The sequence below is a fragment of the Micropterus salmoides genome, unplaced genomic scaffold, assembly GCF_014851395.1.
Source record: "Micropterus salmoides isolate LMB-PRFRI ecotype aquatic unplaced genomic scaffold, ASM1485139v1 Ms_hic_scaffold_22, whole genome shotgun sequence".
Lineage (NCBI taxonomy): Eukaryota > Metazoa > Chordata > Actinopteri > Centrarchiformes > Centrarchidae > Micropterus > Micropterus salmoides.
In genome coordinates this window covers 21,715,692-21,729,394 of record NW_024041373.1, presented here as the reverse complement: position 1 = coordinate 21,729,394, position 13,703 = coordinate 21,715,692, and the positions used below count along the sequence as shown (strand labels likewise).

The following is a 13,703-nucleotide window of genomic DNA, read 5'->3' as shown; positions in this document are numbered from 1 at the left end:
ATCCTCATTGGAGCACCTCTAATAATAACCCCAGCATACATAACTTCAACGCACTGATATGACCACTGAGAACTTGGGGGAGTGATGTCTGAGTAGCTGCCATAGCAACAGAAGCAGTAGGTGTTGGTTGTTGCAGCAGTGTGTGACGACTGTAGGGCCATACCAATGTGTGTGTTTGCGTACGTTCATGTGGCCATTTACTGAGCGCATGTGCATTTCTCAAACAAAAGGTGGCAAAACTGATCTCACTCTGATTTAATCGCATAACAATTTTTTCTCCTCACATCTCACACATGGCAAGATGAAGAAGTCAATGGCTGACGCTGTTTGAGAGTCAAAGTTAAAAGCTGGCTTACAGACAGGCCCACAGGTCTCAGACTTCAGACAAGCAGGGTAGCTTTAACAAGCTAACTCAATTTAGCAGTCAGCTGCTGATGGGATCCACACAGGGCCAGATTAGCCTGTCAAACACAGACCAGTTTGCACACAGCAGTGAACTACCACTAACATGATCGCTCTCTCTCTCTCTCTCTCCTGATTCTTGTTTGGTGACATGCGGCTTACAGTAGGTGATTTAATACTGTACAATCAACACTGTATTTGGCGGGTAGATGACAGGTAACCGACACGAACAATGGACCGTGTTTGGGGCCACGTAGCAAATGAGCAATAAATCAATATAATATGATCAGAATACAATGAGTCAACATGATACCTTGAGAATAGGCAGACTGGAAAGGTAGCATGGTGGTGTAGTAGAAGCCAGGTGCTGCAGTGCAACAGACAGAGTAGCAGCTGAGTGAAATTCCCAATAATCAACACATGTATGGTTTGCATGTGCTTCCCAAAAGAAAAATACAAAGGTTCAGAAGGGGATACTGGTTCCAGACAAAAGCTGTCATCCTACAAGTACAGGTGGTACAGCAGTCACACTGGTTGGGTCATTCTGTGGTACAGCAGCGAGTATGGCTGATTGGCATTAAATGTAACGTGTGCTCTGTAACGAAGACAAGAACTTTATCTAAAATCGTCCACTGCACCATGTGTTTGTCTTGTGTTACCTGGTGTCTGGTGAGAATTATTATTATATTAAATGTATCCCACAATGTAATGTAATAAAGTAGTGGAAACTAACTGCTGACTAAAGCAGCAACTACCATTATGCACTTCGCAGACTGAAACAAGACTGAAGGACTAAAGGACTGACCAAAGTAGTGTCCGAATATTGTTTTACTGATCTGACCCAGTATACTGTCCACTATAAAATATACAAGTGAACGATTTTGGACACTGCTCTAGTTCAAGCCCACTTGACCAATGACAACCTTCCTTAAAGTGAGGACAAAAGACATTTTATTCGAAAGTGTAGGGTTTGCCCAAAATACTGTGTATAATTCTCAGATTTACATCCTAAAACATATACCTAAAAAGGTTTAACACAAAAATACAGACATAGTCTCTAATGATACTAATGACACTTCCAAGTAAAAAGTAAACCAGTAGTCAAGTAGTATCAGTAGTCAAATGACAATCAGAAGAGCTTCATGAGGCTGAGAACCATCTTTCCAGTGCTAAAAACAAATTAGAAAAAAATCAATTCAGCTATGCCATAAAAGTGCATTAGAATAGCTGCAGTGAACATACTATGTCCATGTTCCTCTTTGCCGTTTACATCTCTGGTTAAAAAAAGCCAATACGCATAGCGCATGTGGGTAAATCTTAAAAAGATCAATTTCTACTAATGTGCTTATATTGCCATTTAGGCAGAGGATCCTCTTTCTGCTGATAAGGCAAAAGGGCCTTTCTAGGGTTAGTGCATATCCGGGGTTTAGAATTCTTTCTTACATTGTGTTTATATATTACAATCTGTCTACACGTTCATGAAGAAACAACGCACATACATGTCGCTGCCAACTGTTATACTATGGTGAAGTTCTCAATTTCAGTGAACACTTTTTAAAACTTTTACAACTACAACAATTCCTTTAAAAACACATTGGTTCTTATGGAGTTATGATCGGGGTTTACTGCAAAAAATGCCATACACAATGTACACTAAAGATTCAGGGCTTTGCAGAAAACATTCAAGACTTAAGCCCCATAAGCCCACCCCTGGCGCTGCCTATGATTAAGTAACCACTAGCCACAGCTGCATTTGAAAGAGTATGTGATACAACATTTGAATTAAAATGGAATCAGTTGTAGCCCTGAATATTTATACATATTAGAGGAGGTGGAACAAACAGGCCAGGGATGTCGCAGATCCCCCTCTTTGATGACTCATCACTGAAGTCGCATCAGAAGCAGTCAATTTCCCAGAACAAGTGCTCTTTGAACAGACAGCTTCAGTCATCCTCAGTGCAGTGGCGTCAGGCAAGCTGGGGCCGTTACTTGACCAGACTGAAGTGAGTCTATCTGACCATACCCAAAGAGGTGGAAGTAAACATGTTATACTGGACTGTGAATGGGTTCTCTGCAACAAGAACAGCATATGTACATGTACATACCTGCTATCTATCCAGAAACTTGGCATGCCTTCAATTTGACTCCCAGACCTCAAACACTGAGAAACAGTGAGATGTGGTGAAAAGGTGTAATGTGTTTCCATATCACTATAGACAGTACAATGTGTCCAGATACTTCAGTGAACCTGCTTGAGTTGTAGCCACAAATGCTGTATTTGACAGGTTTTAAGTAGTCCGGATTCTAAAATCCAGCAAACATTCCAGATGTTTTGCTTTACCTCATCACAAATGAGCATCTGAAAAGGAGGCGCATAACGTTGTGTCTCTGTGGATGATGAAGACTCGTCTCGGTAAGCTCGTTAGCGAGCTAGCTTCATGTTAAAGCCATGTTACTTCACGTTATGAGCTGAAACGTTTTCTATATAGTTCGTCAATTTGATTGATTGTTACAGTAATGGCGCTGAGAGTAGCACATAATTATGATACACAACGGCCGCGTTCACATTCTAGATGTGCCCTGACTTTACAATCATAAACGATGCATCACTCATGGCGACGTTCCCAGCTGGAGAACGTGTTGCTGCAGAGTGCACAAGATTAGACAACACCGGACAATTTCATACTTTCTAAAAAAGAGAAAACAGTTCTCCTGTCTGTGCATGAGGCGGCGGGTAATCCGCCCCAAACTCCCTTAAAAAAATAATAAATCACGGAGTTTTGTGAGTTGTTGAGTTAGGGGAAACTATATAAATGTTGTGAAACACTGTCTACAACAAAATCGTTGATCCCCTCTTGTAAATTCGGCAAATGTAATGCATGAAGTTATTCCTTTCTTTGTATACAGGGTCAGTACTGGCGAAAGCTGCTCCGTCACTAAACAGTAGATTAGCTGCTTATCAGGAACGTGATTTCAGTGGAAATTTCTGTTGCTGCAGCAGAAGCGTTCATTAAAAGATGCATTTTTGAATGCAGTATTTATTTTATTGTCTTGACTGTTAATTAGCACATGCCTAAAACAACCTCAGGTTTAATTTAAAGGCTAATAGCTAAATGAGAGGCATTGTGTCGTTTTGCCATTCATAATCCAAATAGTCGATTATTCGTTTCAATAATCGATAGATTAATCGACTATCAAAATAGTCGTTAGTTGCAGCCCTAGTTCAGACACATTAGGCTCACAAGTTCATCCCTTGTCCCCTCTTGTCACTTGACAAATTTATCTTTGTGTTATTCCGAGCTTGTCAGTTGACACTGTACAGTATCCGAGCGTATATCTGCGTGTGAAGTGACTCAAACAAAAGACACAATAAATGATTGTAGATAAATGCCTTTGGACGGGCCAATAGAGTTGCAGTGGTTATTGGCTAAACCAGCATGGCTAGTGCAGGATTTCACATCAAGGTGCCAACACAAACATGCCACTGATGATGCTGCCATTTCTGGAACTCCCTGTCACACAATCACACTGCTAAACACAACCACATGCACAGCAACAATCCAATAAAACTACCAAAACAAGTTAATACTTGTACTGGTCGCTCACAGCTAATGGTTGGGAATAAAAAACATGAATAACTCATAATTACACTACAGGCTTATAAGATCAAAAATAATGTTCTCTTGGCCCTTTAGGGTAAAACAGTATTTCAAGCACCCACCAGAAAAACACTACAGTATCTTAAACCAGCTCATCAAGTGAGTCGCACTTCATACGCACCTTTATTGGCACATAACGTAATTATTTACCTAGAGCAATAAAATGAAAACAAGCACGTAATCAGTTACAATGTGAGGGCTGCAAATATGTTATCACAACAAAACATTATTGACCAAATATTGCGCATAAGCAAAGGTTGATATGCCAATCACTATTTACACCACTTAATTCCATCAATTGTAGACTAGCAGATTGATGTAACATTAAATGAAACGTTAAACTGGCAAATTGTCCAGAAAAATACAAGGTAAAAACAAGTAACGTCAATAACTAACCTGGCGCAACATCAGCACTTCCGATAATTTCATAATCACCACCATCAAGATAATACAAATATATTTTCCAAAATGGTTTTCATCTCTAATAACAAAAGCTATAGTCAGTTGTCTCTAACTGAAAATGCTGCTAGCTATCCAGCTAGCGAAGTTCACAGTTGTCAAAGTGATGTCTACACGTTAGCGGGTGACTAGCCAATGTTAGTATGCGAAATGTTATTAAAACGTTGCTTATTCGAAGTACCAGACGTTACTTACTTTGTAGGTAATGAACTATCTCTGTCACTGCTTCTTCTTGTGGCTTCAGTGGCAGATAGGTTAAAGTACCCCGGCTTGTTGCGATAAGCTTATCTCTCGTTAATGTTAGCCACTTTCGTTTCTCGGCCCGTCAGCTAGCTTTGATTAGGCTAGCCAGCATTTCACACGACCAGTTCTCCTTTCAGCATGTCTCTGCATCGGAATAAAGCTTTTATATACATGTTTGGCACTGTAAACCAGGGAGCACCAAATCAATAACGGTTAGGTAGGCTGTTAGTTGAAAAGAAAAACACTCGTTTCGGCAAGATATCTCTATGATTTCAACAGCTGGCTAATTTTGGCTAAAGCTAAATGTATGAAGCAAATGACGTTCTTTTTCAACATTCAGTTTGGGGGCGAGGCAACTATCTTTCTCTCCTATGATTGGACAAACGCTCATTCGACGCCAAGACACGATTGGTCAAATTATGAGTCAATCATCTCTCTCTGACATACTGTAAACAGAAAAAATAAAGTTGCTTGATTGCCCTTATAGACTACTCTTTGCTGATGTGTGTGTCAGTGTGTGAAGAGAAATGATTTCCAAACTTTTGTATATACACACACACACACAGCCGCTGTGACTTTTTGAATTCTCCATATACATTACCATATACCAGTCAAGGTAGGTTTAGCCTATTTGCCACATTACAACAGGTTGTAAAGTGAAAGTAAGTTAACTCCCTTCTGCTAAGCAGATAATATACATTAATACAAATGCAATAATAAGATGGTAGACAGAAATAAACTATATTCAATGGAGCAGAGCTGAGGATTTTTTAAGGCATACATATTAAATTAATAAACCTTAATAGTGGCTGCAACCCATTATGTTTTTGTAAGTTCCAGAGCCCTACCATTTTGACACTTGGATAGGCAACAGAAAATGGTTAGACATTTCTTCTGATGAAGCATGCATCTTCACTTCCTGTGGCTGGAGTGGACATTTGTGAAAATGATTGGATATAACTGGATATTACACACAGTGTTTTGTGGACATGATCCACTACAATGATTCCACTACAATAACGAGTTCTACTCCCTTTTCAGGTGCAGTTGAGAATGAAGGCCCAGTTCGAAGATGGGTGTGTTCCGATCAATGAATATTCGTGTAATCTTACATTGCAAAACTTAAGCCTTAATATTGGAAAGTTAACATAGAATCGTAGCCTGGCATTGCCAGATTAATTCGCAAATGTGAATTAGTCTGGAACTTCTCATTTCATTTTCGATTTTTCTAGGGGCCTTGTCAATGGGCGCAGGCCAAATGAAACATGAGCTCGGCAGATTCATCTGGTTCCCACTGTAACTGAATCCCATCATATTCCCATGAAGTAAGTGGTGTGTTAGGTGTGTGTCAGTGCCCATTTTCAGATGTGAAATTAAAACTGACTTTATGCAAGGGTTTGAGGAAGTATTTCCATAATGTGTGAGATCTTTCTTGATTGTGTGAAGCACAGGTTAGAAAAGAAGGACCTTTTTAGACCAACTAATTTTATTCACTATCACGGGGACTATGAATTTTCTCAAAGTATCTTCTGTTTATGCTTCTTGTGTTGTTATGAGTCACATCCAAAATCCTAAAGACAGTTTAACCCCATAATTTAAGCATGGTACCATAAATACACTTTCATAGTTCAAATTGGATTCACAAGTTTAAACCACTGTCCTAAACTTGCGAATCCTGTATTATATAACCTGTAATATATAAATCTTAAAGCGACATAATGTAGTAATTGTATCTTAAAATAACAGCTTCATAATCATTTTGATGGTACACTGACTTGACCCCTCCCATCCCAGTCACAAACTGTTTCAGACTCTCCCCTCTGGCAAGAGGCTGCGGTCCATCAGGACCAAAACCTCTCGCCACAAAAACAGCTTCTACCAGTCTGCAGCTAGACTCATCAACAAGGCCCAGGCCCCCCACTGACACATATTTGTTGTTAATTGTTATTTTTTAAATTTTTTTTATATTGTCAGTTGGATTATTTTTCTCTATTATTCTGTTATCCTTATATAACTTGCATTTGTTCATTACATATTTTTATATTTCTACATTTATTTATGTCAGCTGTATGTTTGTCTGCATGTAGCACCTTAACACCAAAGCATATTCCTTGTATGTGTAAACACTACTTGGCAATAAAGCTCCTTCTGATTCTGATTCTGCTTCTAATTCTGATTGAAGTATTAAATGTACAATGTAAGTTCTTTGGAAGAAGCTAGCTCAGATTCTCCATATATCCTGGCAGAGGCTGCAAAGAGACTGAAAACTACTTTGGTGGAGGAAGTGAGGGAGAGAAAAGACGAGAGTGGCCAAGCAAGAGACCAGACTGGCTTTTACTCGTTGACGTGAGCTTAAAGAGCTGAAAGGAAGCAAGACAGATGCCAAGCTGGCCTTCTTTATGTTGGACTACTAAGTAACATTGCTAAGTCTTGGTTTTGTCGCACTTGCTTGATCAAGTTGGGGACTTCCTAGTTTTTAAGAGCAATGAATTACACTCTGCAAAATCTAAGAGCTCCAAATCACACCAAATCTAACATAATGTTGATATAATGTTAGATCTTATATAAATAATGATATATGCTCACCATAGATGTAAAAAAGGCTCCCTCTGCACATTAGCTACAGTAGCTTGGAAAATAGCAATATGGAGCACTGAATTTGATAAATTCACTTTTTATTAGACCATAAATGAGACAAGAACTGTCTAGCTAGCTAGCTAGTGATATTATCTAACTGTATGTTCAGTGGGTTACTAGTGTTAAGTAATGGGAAGGACCATGATATAACAGTTTGTACAGAGGCTGTGTATTGTGTATTCTTAGCTTATCATTTAGAAAGTTATAAGTGGCAGGGGATACATTTCTTCACGATAATTGAATTTGCCTCTATAGCTAGCTGTTAAAATGACAGAAAGTTGCCTTCTTTATTAGCTTATTGGAATGCAATCAGTTCAAAGGCCTTTAGTAATGTTAACTTATTAAACGCAGACTTGCAAGTCCATTGGAGGGGTGTTTTTTACATGTTAAAATTGTGTGTATCAATTACTTTATGTGACCACATAACATTGCTTTAATTGGCAATAGAAACACAAAGTCTGGTGGCATCCACAAATTTTCCTCCCAGAGTGTGAAATGTTTTGAAACTCAGCAGTTCACAGAACAACAACAGTGACTTAGGAGGGAATCTGGGCATTTGAGGATGCTATTAAAGTCAAGAAGTGTATTTATTTATATGAAGGAGGTAAAGTTAACAACGCTTTTTTGTAAGTAATGTTCAAGCATATCAAACTATGCATGATATGTATTATTATAATGTTTCTTGAGGAGCACATAGTTTTTAACAGCCAGATTATATTATAAATACAGAATAGTGCTATATATTGCTTCCTTCTCTCTGATCTCTTTGAGAATTGCTCAGCATTGCCCATCCACTGTCCCAGGACACATACTGTATCAGCTTAACAAGCAAATTATTACAGAGTGCAAAATGAATCACAATGAGAGAGAAAATACCCTTTCCTGATGCTTTTTTCCCTAGAATATGGCTGCAGCTTGGCTATGAAATCCACACCCCTTGAAAGAATATTAGAATAAGAGAATAAGAGTTCCTGTTTCAACAAAATAATACTAGCAGAATTTTTGAAACACGCTCTCCACCTGTGGACCACTTTATTGTTCACTTCTTTTCTTCTGCTAAAGATGATATTGTGAAACGGATCTTCAGTTGACTAATATGCAGGCCCACCCACAGAAATGACTGGGCCCCTGAAAAGGTCCAGTAAATGGACTCTCTGCAAATCTGCTTTACTCATGTCAATGCATGCTGTGCTCTCTCTCTCTATCTCCTACATAAACACATACATGGCCTGCCACAGGCGGTGCACTTTTGATGTTTTGACATAGTGTACAACAAACATTACTCCATACCATACTATTGTTAAGGAGAGAGGATTTTTAGTATGAAACAGGCTACATTTTACTAAAGCAACATTAAATAAAACATTACATAAAATGCAATTTTCTTTTCTTATTTTAATGATTAATGGTGAGTATTTGCTTTAAAATAAAATTTGGTTATCTTTAATTATATTTTGTATGTACATCATTAATTAGTGCAGGAGCACCTAGCGGCTGGTCCCCAGAAAGCTTTCCCTTTTTCCCCCCTTATGCTAATATGAGCAACACTTTAACAGCAATTGTCCATATAAATAACTCCATGTGTGTATTGCAGATGATAAGCATCTACCTCAAATGTTTTCCCTGCATATTGGCGCTATTATATTCCCATGCATATTCATGTGCTCACTCTGATGGATTCATTTACTGATGGGTTAACAACTCCTGCACCAGGCACTTGTTTATTTTGCCACCTAGACATTACATGAATGAGACAACACACACAAGCTTTATGTTGAAGGAGGCCAACAAGATGGAATGTTGAATTGTTTTTTTAATCAAATATTTAATACATGAAAGAGAATCATTATTTTTCTTGACATATCCACAACAAGTTAGTAGAGTAAACACTGAGATAAGTGCCTATGCTGCTTTCTCTCTGCTTGTATGAAATCACCCCATGTCTGATCCTTTCCGCAGAGTGCGGCAATCACGCCTTGCCTTGCCCTGCCCTCCACTCTTCAACACAAGAGCACTTGAAAAGCTGATTTCCTGCTCCTCAGAGGGAGCTGGTTTCTTTTGTCAACTGAGGAGCCAGGTCAAAACAATAATTGCAGGCAAATTGTGCCTGAAAATATACAATGCTCATTTGATTTACATGTCATTTTCAAAAGTCAGCTCTCCAAGCCTCCTTAACAGCTCACAATGCTACATTAGGACTTTATCAAATGTTTATGAGGGCAAATCAATTTCCAGGGTATATTGTATAGAGCGTTTGTGTGTGAGAGAGAGGAAAAGAGAATGTAAACCACAACCATACACTTATACATACATATTAATGCATGTAATGTGAGGGGGCAAGCTGCTCCCCATGCTTAATGGGATTAGAGTCATTAACCAACTGTTTACTAAATGGGAAAGGACCTCTCTTCCTTGCTTTGTCTCTCACTCTCCTCACTCAGTAATATTTCTCTCTCTCTCTCTCTCTGATCCTTAATCAGCGAGACGGCCTAGAAGTGCCTCGGGGCTGAATACGAATGAGCGCAGCTGCCCAGTCCGGATTACTATCACACACACAGGCTTGCACTAGATGTACAAATTCTCACACACACACACACACACACACACACACGCACATGCAGAGAAAACAGTGCAAGTAAACATTGTGGGCTATGTGTGGACACATTTCATTCATACCCAACACTTGCTGACACATGTGTTTTCCAAGCATATGTCCTACTATGAATATATCTCACACATGCACACACACACACACACACACACACACACACACACACACACACACGCACGTGCACAGAAGTCCACACACAGACTGTTCTGATCACATGCCTGTCATGTCCAGTAGCAGACGTACTGGGACACACCCACTACTTTTAGTGTGTCACAAGAACATGTGTGCACATGGCCTGTCTATTCGTACCAGGAGGGCATGTACTGCGGCCATATGTCGCCACTCATCAGCAAGAGACATTGTAGGACCAGCTTTATGGGATGAGATAAACGTCATGGTGAAATTTGGATAAACAGACTTTTGCAGCTGTAATAATGTCAGGCTTATTGTCTCTTCCACTAAACCACATTTGAAGACATAATTTAACGCTCTTCTGTACTTTATTTGGAGCTGAAGTTGAGGATTTCATACAACCACAGTCACTGGCCACTGAGCAGCTCCACCCAAATAGTTGGGCATTAATGCAAAGAATGTCAAGCTACTGATTCCCTAGTCAAGAATTGGACCGACAACCCTGCAATCACAAGTCTGCTTCTGTAAACTTCGAACTGCAGTGGCCTGAACTGAAGACCTAAGACAGAATCCCATGCAGTGCAGTAAGGTTTAAGTGTAATTACAATGGTGCTATAATGCACTGCTATAGAAAGGTTGTCCCGAGTTGAGTCCACCCACTGTGCTGGGTCAGAGATGAATGGTTGCTGTGGATCATCAGTAGTATCGTACCGCCATCTAGTGGGAGACAATGGTACTGTCGCCGAACACATGGGAGAGACAGATGGAACAAGAAAAACAGGGATAGAGAGGAAGATAGCAATAGAGGAAAAGACAAGTTTGATTCTGATAACAACTGATTGCAAAATTGATGCTTTCAAAAGTCTTATGAATTCACTGGGTGTACGGTAGGAAACTCTTAATTTCACTATGTTCAGTCAGAGATTCAGGTACTTCAAATTTCCTGACAGGTGGGTGGACATGTATTGAAGAGAGCCTGCTGTAGGCTTTGTCAACCAACCATTGTGTCTACTTAAATAGTTCTGCTGTTGGAGTGGAAAGGTACTAAAGTCCTCATCTAATTTACTAAACCCCTCCCTCATATGAATGTGATATTTATATTACATGTTTTCTACATCTGTAACTGTGCTCTACATAGTTCAAATCATTAATTTTTTCTCTCTGCATTGAAGTGGTTTCCAACTGGTTCATTTTGTCATTACAGTCATGAAATAAGCACGTCTAGAAAGAAATCAAGAATACTCCGTGGGGGTCTTGCTGTAACTTGGCTAGTGCACAGTACCTAGTGACAAAAACAACCTGAATGGCCATTGAAATGGCAATAAATGGATTGATTTACTGAGTGGGCTGTGTGCCAAGGTGACCCAGGGAACTCATGCAATCTTCGTTTTCTCTCCGAGATCCCTCAGTGATCTTTCTTTAACTGATATTGGGAGAAGAGTTCAGCTAGAAGAAATCTTTTAACAAAGCAAGGACGATCTTCTCCCTGAGCAGGCAGAGAGAAGGCCACCACCCTCTGTTTCTGCGTTTACCTCATCTTCATAGTGTCCCAGCTCTTTCTCTGCCTGCATTTCTGCTTGGCCCTAAGCTTGTAGTGTCACGTCAATCTTACCCAAGGCAACACACCAAGGTAGATTTGTTTTGGCTTTATGGAGATGGAGGATTCAAGGAAAGGGGGCGAGGTATCGTAAAAAAAGAAAAGGAAAATTATTCATGAAGCAAACGAGTAAGAGTATTGAGGTGATGAGGTCAGTCTTTTATTTTTTGTCATTGTAGATGACCTATGTGTCATTTCTGCACCTCATGTCAGGAAGCATTCACTCTGTTGAAGTGTCTTTTGTGTAAAAACATTAAATCAGTATGTAATAGCCCCTATCAGAGGTCTCTGATGACTTTACTGGATTGGGTCAAGAATCAGAAGAATTTCTCCACAGTATTCTGTTCATCAGCAATAAATCCACTTTAATATTTACAACTTGCTGCATTTTGGAGCAGAAGTTGGGATTTAGTCTCTTTTTCTAAACAGGATTTTATTAATGCCTGGTCCTGTCCTACAAAGCTCAACAGTAAGATAGCACACTCTGCAACATTATACTACAGGGAAAATAATCTTCTTATGTTTCACAAAAACATCTCAGTAAATTACAATGTTTTATTGTAATGGACTTATGCTAAAATTAACAAACTTTAAGCTGGCAAGCTGCTATGTAGGATGGTCAAATGTATGGTAAAAGAGTAGCACTGTGAGATCCTAGCTTACCTTACCACAGAATGGGGTACATGTCCATTATTGATGACGTCATTAAAAAATGCACAAGGACAAAATAGGCAGTGCTGTGGAGGGTTTTCAGTAATAATGATATGTGTAGACGTGTGTGTTTGTGTGTTTGTGTGTGTGTGTGTGTGTGTGTGTGTGTGTGTGTGTGTGTGTGTGTGTGTGTGCCCTAGATCCTGATTTGATGAGAGGATTACAGACAAACTTTTATAAACTTTCCAACTGTACTGTATTTTTATACATACACACATACACATAAAATTTTAGTATGTCAGAATTATACTGTATGTAGTATAACAAGTAATTTAATACTAGCAGTTAAATGTTCCGTCATTATTTACAGTTCCACTGAATATGTATACATAAGTAACTTTTATGCATCTTAATCTCAGTGTAAATTTCCATTCAAGTATGTGCGTTTGTGTGTGTGTGTTGTGGTGTCAGCCCAGTGCAGTGTGATCTAACAGCAGCTGACAGGCAGGTTTGAGGCCTCTCTCTAGGGTCCTCAGTGTGTGTTTGTGTATGTGTGTGTCTGTGTGTGTGTGTCCTGCTCTAGTGGTGTGTGCTAATTGGAAGCTCAGCGGGACAGGCAGCAGGTCTTCTGTAGTGCCCATGTGCACATGTAGAATCATACACACTCTCTCTATCTCACATACTCACACACACACACACACACAGAGCTCAACTGCAGTCTGGTCCGTTAGCCTTTCTACATTTAACATGAGTCCAGTCTGCAGCCTCTTCACTTATTCATCCCTCTTCACCTCCTCCTCAACCACCTCTCGCCTGCACTAACCTGAAACGACAGCTGTGCTGTGGCCAATAGAGACCTGCCCGCCTCCCCTGTCTCACTGGACAACAGAAACATTCACACACACCGCCAAGTAGCTATGCAGGCATTTTCAGAAGAAGAGAAGAGAAGAGAAAAGAAGGGTTTGTGTGGGATCAATGGTGTACAAGAGAAGGGGGTGATGTGGTGTGTGTGGGAGATCGATAGTGTGCCCAGTGGTGTGTGAATGTGTTATTTACCTGAACAGGCTGGGGACCGAAGAGATGAGATATTCACCTTCTCCTGAGAAATCCCACAACACAGACTCTTACATGCACGCATGAAAACATATGCAGAAATGCACACATAGACACAGAGAAGAGCATGTACACATTACTACTGTAAAGAAAACTACACCGTAAAAAATAAAACATGTGGAGGAGAGGTGAAAAGTGAGAGTTGAGGTTTGGTGTAGTGATCATTGGTTCCGGTCATTCTCTTCTCCAATCCCACAGT

At 39.8% G+C, this 13,703-nt stretch overlaps 1 protein-coding gene across 2 annotated transcripts in view; it reads right to left on the bottom strand.

Moving 5' to 3' along the window:
- Positions 1 to 5,088, bottom strand: part of ppm1ba (protein phosphatase, Mg2+/Mn2+ dependent, 1Ba) — a 29,227-nt gene extending 24,139 nt beyond the window's left edge. Inside the window, exons 1-2 of one of the 2 annotated variants that reach the window (XM_038736840.1) lie at positions 4,716 to 5,088; positions 4,183 to 4,211 (exon numbers count right to left, since the gene is read on the bottom strand). The gene's annotated coding sequence lies outside the window, so the exon portion shown is untranslated. The remainder of the gene's footprint in view (positions 1 to 4,182; positions 4,212 to 4,715) is intronic. The other variant, XM_038736839.1, reaches the window with a different exon arrangement.
- Between the last annotated feature and the right edge of the window lie 8,615 nt (positions 5,089 to 13,703).